Source organism: Sus scrofa, chromosome 4 (genome assembly GCF_054392235.1).
Source record: "Sus scrofa isolate SSC_HxYL_T2T_F1_AM1 chromosome 4, Sscrofa_HxYL_maternal_Yorkshire_Landrace_v2.0, whole genome shotgun sequence".
NCBI lineage: Eukaryota > Metazoa > Chordata > Mammalia > Artiodactyla > Suidae > Sus > Sus scrofa.
The window spans coordinates 135,228,224-135,243,928 of NC_139386.1; the positions used below are offsets into that span (position 1 = coordinate 135,228,224).

The window sequence follows — 15,705 nt, forward strand, 5'->3', positions numbered from 1 at the left end:
TCTGGCCCCCTGGCTGGATCCACGTTCTTCACCGTCTCTGACCGGCTCGGTCACCAGGCCTTTGAGGGTGAGATTCACCCCCGAATGCCTTCCTCCTGCCTCTGTTCTGAGCTTTCCAGCCCCCTGTCTGCTCGCAGCAGGTGGGCCCAGGCCAGGCCCCAGGCGGCTCTCCTTTTCCTGCTTTCTCCACTGACCAGGCTGACGCTAAGGAGACACGGCTTAAAACTGGCAAAAACAGAACTGACTAATGACTTAAAGTCAGCAAAGTGTTCATTTCTGATAAAGTGTGGCTTTGTCAACGGCAACAAAAAACCCAGCTCATGCTTCCCTTCAAAGAAACGTCACTGCTGCCGTCTGGGAAGCTTTAGGACATCTGAGAAAAGCAATCGATCCGCGTGAAGAAAAACAGGAATGCAGTGTTCAGGCGTTTATTTCAATGTCGTGTACATTCTAGGGAGCTGCTCTGCTGTCATCTGCTCTCAAGAAATGAGTTATTCCGTTGCCGTAACTGAAGAATCTGGAGCACATCTTTGCTCATTGCCTGAATCTGCCCTTCGGCCTGACCCCAGGGTGCTGGCAGGTGGAGACTTACAGTCAAGGCGAGTAAAAGGCCGAGCTGCTGGAGGATCTGACATCCTGAGGAGTCCAACAAAGTTTCCGATTATTTCCTCCTGGGCTTTTGCTTCCAGCCGTCAGCATCCCATTTGGAGGAGGAAAGTACCCTCCGCCTGCGGCTGGGCGGCCGCCGATAGGCCACTTCAGTTTTGTAACGTTTATGAAATAAACAAAGTAGAAGGGGAACAAATTGTTAAGACTAAGGATGTGAGTGAAACGTCGCACTTCCCGAGACCCAGGCTGCCTGTTTCGTACCCATGACCCGGTGTTCTTTAAAACTATGCTCCCTTTCAGGGTAGGGCTGAAGGGCCTGGTCCAGAGAGGGTGTGGGAGGCCATTTGTGTCTGCTGAGCCACCTGTAAAGCGCAGAGCTCTCACACTCCAGGCCTAGTGTCCCCAACTCTCCCCGCAGTCCTTCTCCTCTGGGATTTGGCTGGTAAGCCTCCTCCCCCCTCACTGGGGGCCAGCGCTGCCCATGACTCCCAGACACGTCTCCAAAATATGCCAGAAGGAATGGAAAACCGAGCCTATTTAAAATAATCCAATAAAGAAAATGAGAGGAAGACAGAGAATATTTCTCATTTGCAGAACAGGCGTGACATTAAAATATTGCTCTGTCACACACCAGCTAGTGCATATCATGTTATGTATGCTATCATTATGAATATCATTACTTTCCAGAACAGAGAAATGGAGAAAGCAGAAACCGAGGGGAAATGTTTTTGTGTTTTGTTTTGCTTTGCTTTTTTAGGGCTGCACGAGGGGCATATGGAGGTTCCCAGGCTAGGGGCGCAATTCGAGCTCCCACCGCGACCTACACCACAGCTCAGGGCTGTGCCAGATCCTCAACCCGCTGAGCGAGGCCAGGGATTGAACTAGTTGGGTTCTTCACCCACCGAGCCACAGTGGGAACTCCCGGGGAATGTCTTAAGGTGATCAAATGAATAAGTAACCAGAGATACCCAGAGCGCGCTAAACCTTAGAAAAAGCACAGCGCCTGGGCCGCGGTCGCACCGCGTCTCCTCTGCGCTCCTCCTGCTCGGCCTCCGACCTCACGGCCCACAGCTCCCCGGGGGAGCCTCTGTTGCTCCCCACCCCACCAGCAGGAGGAGCCGGGGCTCAGTTTCCCTCCTCCTCCGCCTGTTCTTCCCCGGGTCACCCTCCAGCCCTGCAGCGAGCAGAGGGCGCGGAGCAGCGCAAGCGGATTCGGAAATCGGGTACCGGAGCTCAGATCCCCAGACAAAGGTCTCAGTAAACAGAAGCCAGTGGGACCCGGCATCCTTCTAGAATACGCCTACAGTTGACAGGGCTTTTCCAACTTTAATGTCATAAGAATCACCTGTTTAAATGCAGGCTCTGTTGGTCAAGATGAGGCCAGATTCTGCGTGTTCCCCAAGTTCTCAGGCGGTGTGGAGGCTGGGGTCCTTGGGCGCCCTGGGAGTAGCCTCTACGTCAGAAGACCCCGGATTCACTTCCAGATTTCAGCCCCTACGCCAGAAAAGGCCGTCTCTGTAGACTTCGGGTGTGTTTTTTGACCTCAGGAGAAAGGCCTGTGTCTTCAGAACTCAAGAGCATCGCATTCCCTGGGGATTTCTCTGGGGCCAGCACTGTTTATTCGGTGTAAAGAAACAGCTGCAGAGGACAGAGGTAGCGAGAACCAGCCAAGAGCCGAGGGCCTCAGGTTTTAGGTTCTTGAAAGTCACAATCGCCTGTTACTAAAGCCCCAAATTCAGTCTGTTTTCTTACTAATCAGTATGTGAGCCATGATAAAATTATTTAAATGATCTCCAGCATGTAGCCTCAAACAAGCAATTCCCAAAGATGTACCTTATTCAAACAGGGGACTGTTCCTTAGCTAATTTTTGCCCACTTTTTTCATTCATTCATTCATTCATTCATTCATTCAAAAATAGTTGTATCAACTATGCTTCCATCAAGCTACTGGAAACAAAACTCTGTTTCTACTGGATGCCAGCCACTCTTCTCAATGCTGAAGGTAAGAGTGAGTGACCGCACCGAGTCCCTCTCCTGCGGAGTCTCGGTTCTAGCGGAGGGAGACAGACAGACAGACGGACCCCGTGGGGCAGCTGGCGACAGTGTTACGAGACTAAGAAAACGGCCTCAGAGGGAGGCCGTGGGAGACTGAGGTTGCGCTTTGCTGTTTGGTACCAAGTGCTGGGAAGGTGACAGAACCCTCTGGGGAGAAGCGGCGCAGACAGAGAAGGGGCGTGGGGTGGCCTGAGGCTGGGGGCGGCCTGGGTCACAGTCGAGTCCCTGGACGGGCCGCGCAGGCAGCTCAGCGCTCAGGGGGCAGGAGGCTTGCCCCTAAGTAAGCCGGGGAGGCCAGGAGGGCGCGGGAGCAGAGCCCAAGAGGGAGAAGACTTCTTCCCGGGCCGGGACGCTGCCCGAGGAAAGCCCGACCCTCTGCGGACGGAGGCTCGGGCCAGGGCTGGCGCCGCCGGGCAAGCTGATCCCGCAGGAGCCCGTCTCGCTGGAGAGATACCTGACCGCCTCTTGGTTTTAGGTCCGCGCAGCTCGCGGGAAAGCCCGAGATTCCCGGGCAACCGGCGGTGGAAGGGCAGGGACATGGTGGGACCCCCAGAGCGCAGTCCCTTTGCCAGGAGGCCGAGGGTGAAGCCGGCCCGGGAGCCGTGGGTGGGCTTCGTTAGCCCTCCAGCTTTCCAGGAGTGTCCTGTCCCCTGTCCTCGGACCCCTTCTGCTGTGAAGGTGGAATAAAAGCCCTTCCGCTAGTAAAGCTTCGCGGGAGAGGAACCGAGGAGCGCTTCTCTCTGCCCAGAAGTGCCTGGCACCGTGCTGACCGCAGCAGCGACGAATGACAGCAAATGACGTGAAGATGTCCACCTGCAGTTAAACGACGTGCAAGGCTGGACATGGTCCACGCCTCTAATATGGGCTGCGGGTTTTGATGCCTGGTCCGCAAGTGCGCTCTAAACAGTAGCTGTAGCTATTATCACCCATGTAATCATCACTCACTGTCATCTGGGGTCCCCTTGTTCCTCAGAGACCTGCACCTAACTGGCCTTTGTCTGTGTCGATTCCAGGGCTTGTGGAAGACCGAGCCCCCACCCCAGATTTTTGCAGCTGCCTGCACACTTGACTCCTTAGAATTCCGTTTTCCTAGATCCACATGTGTTGCTTCTGTGCTTCACGTGGTTCAAATGCAGTGTTTTCTAAAGAAACCAAGCAATGTAGACCTTATTGAAGTGTTCACAGGGGAAGCTGAAGAGGAATTACGTCCCCGCGGAAAGAAAGTTTTTACATCACTGAGGGCATCCGCATTTAAAAGACAATCTTCTACGCTGTGGAGCAACAGCAACGCCCTCGCCCAGGTTGCCTCGGCCTCTTTCTATCCCGAGGGCTCTTCCTCGCTCTCTTTTTCTTACTTTCAAGAGCAAATCCAGCCAACTAACCAGCACAGCAGAATCCCTGCCTGGCTCAGCCTGAGCCCATACCGGCCCTGAATCCCGGCACCACCCAGAACCACACAGGGCTGGAGGGTCAGAGGCCCCCCTTCACCACAGATGTTTAAACCTCTTCGGAGATCCAGGCCCCTGGCAGCTCTCACACTGCTCTGGCTGAGGCACCATCTATCTGGAAAGCTTCAAACACGCCAGCTCATCTTGACTTCACCTCTAAATTCAGAGTCAAAATACGAATTCTTTTACCTTCCTTTTCTTGTGACCTGTCACTTCTCTTCCCTAGAGTTGCTCTTTCCCCCGAAACTAGCTGGGCAGAGCTAAGGTCTCAGCATTCATCCCATGGTCCACAGCTCCCGCAACCTCCCTGGATCCCAGTTTTTTGAATAACCTCCCATTGGGATTATTTCAGGAGTTTGGGCTTTGGCTTTTTTGAAAATGCCAATGAAGACCTGCTTAAACTGAGATCTGCTTTCTTTATTCCTTGTTACTTGTAAATTCTTTTCGTGTCTCCTCTGCCTGTCTCCATATTTCTCCTCTGCCTTTCTCTGTTCTCAAAAAGACTAGGGGGCAACTTAAAAACAGTATTAGTGTGCCTCTTTTAATACATAGCTGTTTTATTTATTTATTTTCTCTATTAGAAAGTAAGGGAGGCATTCCTGCTGTGGTGCAGGGTGTTAAGAACCCTACTGCTGCAGCTTGGGTCACTGCACAGGTGCAGGATCGATCCCTGGCTGGGTGCAGTGACATAAAGGATCCCGCATTGCCACAGCTGCCAGCAAAGGCCGCAGCTGCAGCTCGGATTCAACCCCTGGCTGAGGAACGTGCATATGCTGTGGGTGCAGTCATTAAGAAAAAAAAGTAATGGGATGGTTTTTTTGAGTATGAATTCTTTAGAGAAAAAGGAAAAATCAATCACTTCTTAATAATGCTGTAACTGGTTATTAAAAATACAATAACTTTAAGAACAAAAAGCCTGCAATAGATGATATACTTTTAGCTAAGTGCAAAGGCTCATATTGTAAAAATGTTAAGAATATTTTTAAAGCAATGGTGATGAGACTCTGACAAAACTTTGAAAAGAAACCTTTCAAGAAGCATTTTGTCTTTTCTAATCAAGAATAAAAGAATTTTTCTAGTATTATAATTTATCTTAAATATCACTATATCATATGTGCTTTATCTCCACACGGATGAGTTATTGTAATAGAATACAGCAGTGAGTCATTGTTGTAGATTTCTTATTAAGCAGGGGATATGAAGGCCAAAAACATTAAAATTCCAGAGTCTAAGAATATGTTGAAATTTTCTGCCACTTCTGTCTTTAATTATAAGTTTTTACTGGCATTCATCTTTAATCCTACATTGCAATAATTATTAGAAGCAGTGGTTAGATGGTTTCGTGATTGGACTTTGAAGTTAGACTACTTGGATTGAAATTCCAATTCTGCTTTTTACTGGCTGTGTGGCCTTAGGAAAGTTATTAAACATCTCCATGCCTCAGTTTCTACATCCGTAGAATTTAAATAGTACATAAAGTATTTACAGCCATGTCTAGGTCGAGAGTCAGAGTTTAATAAATACTAATCCATATGAATTACGGGCTTCCTCCAGTGCGGTTGGCACCTGCTTGGGCACTGTTAATTGCCTACCTGAGAATTAGGCTCCTTCTCTTTCTTTCTGGCAGAGCCTGTCTTCCACTTCAGAGGTCAGAAATGCCTGCTGCTTATTTTTCCCAGCCTCCATCAGGCTGGGGCACCATGTAAGCTGTCCCAGCTAATCATCCGAGGAGTAGATTAGCCCCCTAGCAGGAGGGGCATGAAGGAGAAGGAGGTGGTGGTGTTGGGATCATTCGCAGCAAAGATTTTCCTTCCTGAAGAAAGAGAAGGGTGGAGGAAAAGCCCGCAGCTCTTTCCTGTCAGGGTGCCAGAGGCTGAGGGGGCCTCTGGCCGTCGGATGGAGGGCGAGGAGGGCAGCTGAAGAGTGAAGGGTAGCGGAGCAGAAAGGTAGGCAGGGCTGCGCTGCTCAGACCCCGGTCAGCCGAGCCCTAGGGCAGCGCCTCTCTTACCGAGTAAGGGGAGCAACACACAGGTTCTCTAAGCCATCCTTGGGGAGGGAGCCTGGTCTTCCTGCCAACACTCTTGCAGCTGATACAGAAAATAGCATTGGAGTTCCCGTCATGGCGCAGTTGTTAACGAATCCGACTAGGAATCATGAGGTTGCGGGTTCTATCCCTGGCCTTGCTCAGTGGGTTAAGGATCTGGCGTAGCCATGAGCTGTGGTGTAGGTCGCAGGTGCGGCTAGGATCCTGTGTTGCTGTGGCTCTGGTGTAGGCCGGTGGCTACAGCTCCGATTGGACCCCTAGCCCGGGAACCTCTATATGCCGCAGGAGTGGCCCAAGAAATGGCAAAAAGACAAATAAATACATAAAAATTGGCTATGGAATATAATATACTATTTGCCCCATATATGAATTGCTTTTCTTTAGTGTATGTTAATACTTAGGCTAAAGGCGACAGTGTTCACTTAACTGGATTTTTGCAGGTTGTGGTAATTACCAAGATCATTCCTAGTTTAGAGGGAAAAGAGCATTCACACATGCTATTATCTTTTTTCCTTTTAAGTTCATGTCTGAAGACGCCAACTTCTGTGGAAAAGAGATAATCAGATCCAGCAATGTCACTCCTTGGCATTTACTCAAAGGAGTTGAAAATTTACGTCCACATAAAACCTGTACCTGGGTGTGTATAGCACTTTTATTCATACCTGCCAAAACTTGGAAGCAATTGAGATGTTCTTCAGTAAGCACATGGATAACTAATCTATGGCACATCCAGACATAGGAAAACATTCAACTCTAAAAAGAAATGAGCTGTCAAGCCCTGAAAAATCATGGAGGAAACTTAAATGCATATTACTCAGCATAAGAAACCAATCTGAAAAGGCCACACACTATATGAGTCCAAATATATGAAAGAGCAAAACTCTGAGGCAGTGAAAAGACCAATGGTGGTTAAGGCCTTGGAAGGGGAGGGAGACGAACAGGCAGAGCACAGGGGATTTTCAGGGCAGTGAAAACTCTACGGCAGGGCAGTAGAATGGTGCCTGCACGTCACTATGCATTTGTGGCATTCCGGTGGAACGCACACCACCAGGACAATGATGTGTTAATATAGGTGCATTTGTTGCAACGAATGTTGCATCTGGTGGGAGATGTTGATGATGGAGAGTTTATGCATGTGCGCGGCAGCAAGTTTATAGTCTGTGCCTTCCTCTTAGTTTTGCTGTGAACTTAAAACTGCTCTAAAAATCCATTCTTTTAAAAAAGAGAAAGACAATCATTCTAATTGTATATCATGTGCTTTGCACCTTAAAACAACCATTGTTTGCTAATACCCACCATTTAGAGGATACTTCAGATTTATCAGAGAAAGGGCTATATGTTCTACATACATGACCCCGTCATCACAACAATTCTGTCAGATAGGTAGATTTACTCTTTAATTTTTCAAAAGAAAAATAGAGAAGTAAACTAACTTGCCCAAGACTTGTAACTAGAAAACATGGAAACAGATTGGCCTGGTTCCAAAGCCCTTGCTGCTAACCATTACGTTCCCACTATGTTACACAATGTTACCAACATGTTATGCTATGTGACAACCCATTTCAGCCTCACCCAGGCTTATTCCCAGCCTGGCCACCAATAGTTTAGTTAGTTAGTACACACCTGGGGCAGTTGCCTTTCTGAAAAGCAGTGACCTCTTTTTCAACAACAGGTAGCTCCTTGCCCACCACTACAGGCTAAATGTTCTGTGTTCTCCCCAAGTTCATATTTGAAAACCCCGATCCTCAATGTGATGATATTTGGAGACAGAACCTTTGGGAGGTGTAGTTACCTGATGGTCATGAGAGCGGACCTCTCATTATGGGCTTCGTGTCCTGATAAAGAGACAGGAGAAAGCTCTCTTCCTCTTTCCCGCCCTCCTGCGTGAGCACACAGCAAAAAGGCAGCCATCTGCAAACCAGGAGGAAAACTCAGACTAGGAATTGAATCAGCTGGCATCTCGATCTTGAACTTCCCAGGCTCCAGCACTGGGAGTAATAGCTTTCTGTTGTTTAAGCCACCCAGTCTGTGGTATGTTTGTTTCAGCAGCCCAAGCTGACTGAGACACCCACTAACACTCATAGTAAGAGTCATGCCTGTCTGTTCCCTGGGACTTTGCTCAATTCTTGTTTGACTTGACCTGTGGACAATCACTCTTACTAAAGAGGACTTTGTCTAATTTTAAGACTTACACAATGCTGCAGTAATCAAGAGAATGTGATGTTGGGATATGTTTAGGTTATTGATTCAATAGAATAGGCAGCAGGGCCAGAGCAGTACCTGCAGTCTTTTGACTAAGAGGGAGCTTTAGCAGTGGACAGTTGATCCTGGTGTCCCTACAGCGAAATGGATGCACAGCCCACCGGGATCCTGCTTGATCTGTAGAATGAAAAATTGATCCGAGGAAGAGAAACCTGGACTTCATCACCTTAATGGAGATTTACAACCTCTTGTCATTGGCTTCTTAACTCCTGGCTAATAAAATGGGAAGAGCAGTTGGCAGCCTCTGGAACTACTTTGTCTACGGAAAGAGTAAACCAAGAGCAGCGTCTTATTCCTGGGCAAATTCTAGAGATTCGTGCCACCAGTCAAAGACTCGAAAGATGCAGGGTGGTGATTTTCACCACGCTCCTGTTTAATCCGCTGCTTGGCCTGTGTAAAGACGGGTCATCTAAAATACTGACACAGGCGAAGGAGCACAACTCCTCGCACTTAGTGTGGATATCACGCCAACAGATGCATTTTACTCAACCCATTATACATGGAACGACCAAAGTTATTCACTTTTATTTGGAAAAGAGAGACTGTGGGAGAATGCATTGCTTTATTAAATGTAAGGCTCTATTAATTCTTTAGCTCCCTGTCACAACTCAGTGTGCAGGAACCAGGATGATTTCATCACCTGATGGGACATCACTTTTGTCACTTCATTTATGATATTGTGCTGATAGGACCTGGGGGTCAGGAACAGCAACACCAGAGATGCCTCGTGTAGTAAATTGTCTTCCCACAGATGCTGTGGACCTTGCACTGTCCCAGTCAGAGGTGGATGCTTTACTCTTTCCCTCAGATTCGAGCGGAGCTTCTTATACAAGAAAATGCAGCACAAGTGATTCTGTGGCCACAGATCTGCAGCTTCTGTCTTTGTTCTCAGGACACTTGCCCTTGGAATGCAGCTACCATCAAGAGAAGCTCAGCCTGGTCCCATGGAGAGCCACAGAGACAGAGTGGAAGAGGTCCTGGTCTCCTGAGTGCACCCACCAAGTCGCCGGCCACATAAAGTCATCTTGGATATTCCAGCCTCAGCAGCAATCTGGTTGCAGCTTAATGGGAGACTCCAGCTATTGCCACGTGGAGGAAGGAAACCATCTAACTGGACCCTGCCTCAACTTCTGAAAGTAGTTCTGAACAAGTAATACAGTTGTTGTTTCAAACCACGAAGATAACACAGCAAAAGAAAACAAACAAACAAAAAATAATTTGCAGAACACATGCAGTTCAGGGTGGGGGATAAACTCTATGGCAGTTCAAGGTTCTGCTACCTCATTTAAATTTCTTGAGTCCAGTGGTCTAGGATATACTCGGTTATTCCCTCAGAATGAAAGTTATTTCACCTTGCATCCCCTTGGATCAGCATATCAGCAGGGTCATCAATACAGCTGCATTCCCCAGGGAACAAGGCTGTACCTTGAAAGTCAACTGGCTCACAGGTCTAGCACCTCAGGTGAGGGATTCAAACTGCTGGGACCTGGATGGGTTCCCCTCTCTTCTGGGAAACTGGGTTTTCTCTACAGTACCTGGTTTTCCAAGCGATGGAAGCAGAACCTGCTAATTCTCTCAAGGCCAAGGTCTAGAACTGGCCTAAGACCACTTTTACTACATTCTACTGCTCAAGTTCAAGATGAAATAGACTCCATTTGTGATGTGTGTGCAGGGAGGAGAAGAATTATTTGGAGGCCATCTTTGGAAACAGTTTATTATACCATTGAATGTTTGTGTGTGTGTGTGTGTGTTTATCTTCTTAGGGCTGCATCCAGGGCATATGGCATATGAAAGTTCGCAGGCTAGGGGCTGAATCAGACGGGGCTCTGCCACGGCTACAGCAACATGGAATCTGAGCCATGTCTGTGACCCATACCACAGCTCACGGCAACACCGCATCCTTAACCCACTGAGTGAGGCCAGGGGTCGAACCACATTCCCATAGACACCAGTCAGGTTCATCACTGCTGAGCCACAGTGGGAACTCCACACTGAACTATTTTTTTTTTAATTTTGCTAAGTATTGCTATTCATTTTTATTAACCTATTATTTCACTGTTATTTTTTACATTAGAGTATACATTTGTTGCCACGAAGAAGAAAAACACAATTTTCACCCAATACTGCATTGTCGCATCCTACACACAGATGTCCCACTAATGCATTTAATGTTCATTAGGCATCTGATGTTTTATTTTATTTTATTTTTTTATGTTTTATCAACTTTATTTTTTTTTTTATTTTCCCACTGTACAACAAGGGGGTCAGGTTATCCTTACATGTATACATTACAATTACATTTTTCCCCCAGCCTTTCTTCTGTTGCAACATGAGTATCTAGACAAAGTTCTCAATGCTATTCAGCAGGATCTCCTTGTAAATCTATTCTAAGTTGTGTCTGATGAGCCCAAGCTCCCGATCCCTCCCACTCCCTCCCCCTCCCATCAGGCAGCCACAAGTCTTTTCTCCAAGTCCATGATTTTCTTTTCTGAGGAGATGTTCATTTGTGCTGGATATTAGATTCCAGTTATAAGTAATATCATATGGTATTTGTCTTTGTCTTTCTGGCTCATTTCACTCAGTATGAGATTCTCTAGCTCTATCCATGTTGCTGCAAATGGCATTATGTCATTCTTTTTTATGGCTGAGTAGTATTCCATTGTGTATATAAATACAAAAATATAATACCTTTTAAAATTGCACCTCACAAAATCAAATACCTCGGAATACACCTGACCAAAGAGGTAAAGGACCTATATGCCGAGAACTATAAAACTTTAATCAAAGAAATCAAAGAAGATGTAAAGAAATGGAAAGATATTCCATGTTCCTGGATTGGAAAAATCAATATTGTAAAAATGGCCATACTACCCAAAGCAATCTACAGATTCAATGCAATCCCTATCAAATTACCCAGGACATTTTTCACAGAACTAGAACAAACAATCCAAACATTTATATGGAACCACAAAAGACCCAGAATCGCCAAAGCAATCCTGAGAAACAAAAACCAAGCAGGAGGCATAACTCTCCCAGACTTCAAGAAATATTACAAAGCCACAGTCATCAAAACAGTGTGATACTGGTATCAAAACAGACAGACAGACCAATGGAACAGAATAGAGAATCCGGAAATAAACCCTGACACCTATGGTCAATTAATCTTTGACAAGGGAGGCAAGAACATCAAATGGGACAAAGAAAGTCTATTCAGCAAGCATTGCTGGGAAACCTGGACAGCTGCATGCAAAGCAATGAAACTAGAACACACCCTCACACCATGCACAAAAATAAACTCCAAATGGCTGAAAGACTTAAATACACGACAGGACACCATCAAACTCCTAGAAGAAAACATAGGCAAAACACTCTCTGACATCAACATCATGAATATTTTCTCAGGTCAGTCTCCCAAAGCAATAGAAATGAGAGCAAAAATAAACCCATGGGACCTCATCAAACTGAAAAGCTTTTGCACAGCAAAGGAAACCCAAAAGAAAACAAAAAGACAACTTACAGAATGGGAGAAAATAGTTTCAAATGATGCAACCGACAAGGGCTTAATCTCTAGAATATATAAACAACTTATACAACCCAACAGCAAAAAAACCAATCAGTCAATGGAAAAATGGGCAAAAAACCTGAATAGACATTTCTCCAAAGAAGATATACAGATGGCCAACAAACACATGAAAAAATGCTCAACATCGCTGGTTATAAGAGAAATGCAAACCAAAACTACCACAAGATACCACCTCACACCAGTCAGAATGGCCATCATTAATAAATCCACAAATAACAAGTGCTGGAGGGGGTGTGGAGAAAAGGGAACCCTCCTGCACTGCTGGTGAGAATGCAAACTGGTACAGCCACTATGGAGAACAGTTTGGAGATACCTTAGAAATCTATACATAGAACTTCCATATGACCCCGCAATCCCACTCTTGGGCATCTATCCGGACAAAACTCTACTTAAAAGAGACACGTGCACCCGCATGTTCACTGCAGCACTATTCACAATAGCCAGGACATGGAAACAACTCAAGTGGCATCTGATGTTTTAAATGCTTTATATTGGAGGTTTGCACACTATGTTCCGTGGGCCAGATCCATCCATCCTGGTACTTATTTTTGTGAATAAGGTTTTACTGGAACACAGCCAAAGCATGCGTTTATGTATCCTTATGGCATCTTTTAGGAAACAGTGGCAGAGTGAAGTATGACAGAGCCTGTATAACTCACGAAATTGAAAATATTTACTCTGTGGTCCTTTACAGAAAAAGTGTGCAGGCCTCTGCTTTAAATTATACAGAAATTCTTGGTGGGTTGTTTCATAGGTGGTCAAGTGTTTAATGATATTTGGGGAAATTGGAGTTTGGAGATGGGCTGGAATGAATATTTTTTTCCCCATTAATGTAAAAATGGAATAAGGAATCTTTCTGGCCAAAAAAGTTCACTAACCAACCAGCTTTCAGGACTCTATTAGATTTAGAGGCTGAGTGATGCTATTTTTACTTTACCTGGACAATACAGTTAAAATAGTCAATTTCAGAATCTTATATAACCATTTTGAGGTTTTTGTGAATGTTTCCTCTTGAACATCTTATAAAGGTGGTAACTTTTTTTTTTTTTTTTTTTGTCTTTTTAGGGCTACGCTCATGGCATATGGAGGTTCCCAAGCTAGGGCTGAATTGGACCTGCAGCTGCTGGTCTACACCACAGCCACAGCAACTTGGGATCTGAGCCACATCTGTGACCTACACCGCAGCTCACAGCAACACCGGATCCTTAACCCACTGAGCGAGGCCAGGGATTGAACCCGTGTCCTCATGGATACTAGTCAGATTCCTTTCTGCTGAGCCATGATGGGAACTCCAAAGGTAGTAACTTCTAAAATCAATGCTATTCTACTAAAATAAGTATTTTAATAACAAGAGCCTAGTTCTGCATACAATTATTTTTCTAATTATGACAAGTTAGCAAGGTTAACTAGAATCCTAGCGTAGTGCTGGAAAGGACCTCAGAATTATGTTCCTTGCCCCAACTCTGCTCTTATCCTCCTCCTTTTTGTGTGTGTGTGTGTGTGTGTTTTAGAGGAGAAGACGAGCCAAGTGAAATTAGTTGACTTGCCAAAGGTCAAGATTCATCAGTGAAGAGAGTAGATACTAGATCCACAGCCCCAGTGCTTTTTAACATTTGCATGTGTGGGAGTTCCTGTTGTGCTGCAGCGAAACGAATCCGACTAGTATCCATAGGATGCAGGTTTGATCCCTGACTTCGCTCAGTGGGTTAGGGATCCGGGATTGCTGTGAGCTGTGGTGTAGACCAGCAGCTGCAGCTCCGATTGGATCCTTAGTCTGGGAACCTCCATATGCCACAGGAATGGCCCTAAAAAAGCAAAAACAAAACAAAACAAACAACAACAAAAAAACATTTGCATGTGTGGAAGTTATACGTGTTGTGAACTTTTTGCTGGATGATCACAGCGCTGGGAAGGGCAGAGCTCTGCTGGATCCTCAATGTAAAATACTCTTTAGTGAAACTAGGAAGAGGTACGCTGTGGTGCAACTGCTCAGTTGATAGTTGCTCTATTTGTGAACCTAACGTGATGTAATTTTAATTTCTGACTTTAGGTTGAGGCATTGTATAAATTCTTTTAAAACTTTTCCAAATAGAATCTAGTTATGTTCACTTTATAAACCGTATCAGCTGGCTGTGGCACAGATACAATCTGAGATGGGAAAGGTGGCTTGGAGAGCACAGCCTGGCCCCTTCATTTAACAGGAGAAATCAGAGGCCTAGGGAAGGACTTCATATAGAGAGTGGCACCAATCGTTCAGAAGAGCTTTCTTCCAGCTGTGGCTGCCTTGGCTTTTACAAATCTCTCCCTTTAAAATGCAAGAGCAGGGCAGTTCCAGGCCAAGTGTCATAAAATTCGGACTCCATCGGCTTTATTTCGCTTTCCTGCTGAGCTCTGTTAAGAGTTTTGCTAACCACACACAGGTGCAGCCCTTCCCGTGAAACAGAAGGTTGGGAGGGAGTGGAAAAGGTTTAGCTCCAGCAGCCACGAAGAGAGAACGCGTGGCCTGCCCGGGCCCCGCCCCCTCTCCGGCCAATCACAGCGCACGCCGCCCTCGCTGTCCCGAGCTCGGCCAATAGGCTGCGCCAGCTGCGAGCGGCGGCAGGGGCGGGGCGGCCGTTGCCAGAGAAGCCGCTGGCTGGTTACTAAGTCCGTCCTGGTCTCGCTGGCGCCTCGCCGGCCCTTCTCCCGCTACCGGCGGGGGTAGGAAGCCGCCTTCTCCGGCCTCGAGCCCTGCCTCGTCCATGGCGCCGCGGCCCGCACCCGGAACGCACAGGTACGCGCGCGGGGACTGGCACTAACGTCCGCGGAGCGCAGGCCTCGCGGTCGCCGCGGGCCGGCTCGCTGCGGGGCGACGGCGGGTGACGTCACGGTACGTGCTGACGCAGCGGCGGGGGCGTCGGCGCGCTGTGGGAGGGCCGCCGGGCGCGGGGTCGTGACCCCGGGCTACCGGAGTCCGGGGGAGGGGCCCTCGCGCCCCCCGGGGCGGCGGCCGCTTCTGCTGGTAGTTCGCGCCCCCCGCGACAGCCTTCGCTGGGGACAGGCGGCGGGGACGGTGGCGTCCGCGGGGCAGGCTCGGCCGAGCTGGGCGCGTCGGAGCGGGAGCGGGCGGGGCTCGGCGGCGTTTCTCTCCGACGGTGCTCGCAGGCGTTGCGCTGGCTTCTGAGGGGCCGCCGCATCACATGGGCTCCGTGCCCCGCTGGACTCCGGGGCCCCGCAGTCAAGGGGCTCAGGAGACCCCTCCTTCTCCGGGTTCCATCGAAAACCCCCCAGAGTGTGTGGCTGCGCCCTGGCCCCGGTTTCCTTCCCTGCAGACGAGGACCGAAGCAGCCGCTTTCGAGTGGGTGTAATACACGGGCTTACGGGAAGCAGTGTCGGCTCCGAGTGGGTGGTCAGCAGGGGGAAACCGCAGCCGGACCGGCTGGTCCTGGGATAAAGTGCCTGCAGACACCGTGCGCCTTTCACCTCACACCCAGCAAGGTCCCAGGTGTTTGTGAACGAACGGGGCTCTCGGAATAGTTTTAAGCACCACCTGGTTAGTTATGGTTAAAGGAAGAGGCTGCAGAAAGACTGCTTTTAACATGAGTTTGCTACCTTCTGCCTGCAGTAAGATTGGCAAACGGTCACGTTTGTCATGGTTCTTAACAGGCAGATACCCATTTTTTTGCTTCTCTTCTAACTTCACAATTGTTGTGTATTAACAGCAT

General features: G+C 47.7%; 1 protein-coding gene across 26 annotated transcripts in view; it reads left to right on the plus strand.

Annotated features, from left to right (window-relative positions):
• ODF2L (outer dense fiber of sperm tails 2 like) overlaps positions 1-15,705 on the plus strand; it is a 604,788-nt gene that overhangs the window by 503,863 nt on the left and 85,220 nt on the right. For 17 of the 26 annotated variants that reach the window (XR_014844935.1, XR_014844933.1, XR_002343749.2 and 14 more), the window contains exon 1: positions 14,602-14,774. The exons of 6 other annotated variants lie outside the window; for them this stretch is intronic. The gene's annotated coding sequence lies outside the window, so the exon portion shown is untranslated. Of the gene's footprint in view, positions 1-14,601; positions 14,871-14,922; positions 15,339-15,440; positions 15,534-15,705 lie in introns of those variants that run through there. 3 more of the 26 variants (XM_085024214.1, XM_005663731.4, XM_013997453.3) reach the window with 3 other exon arrangements.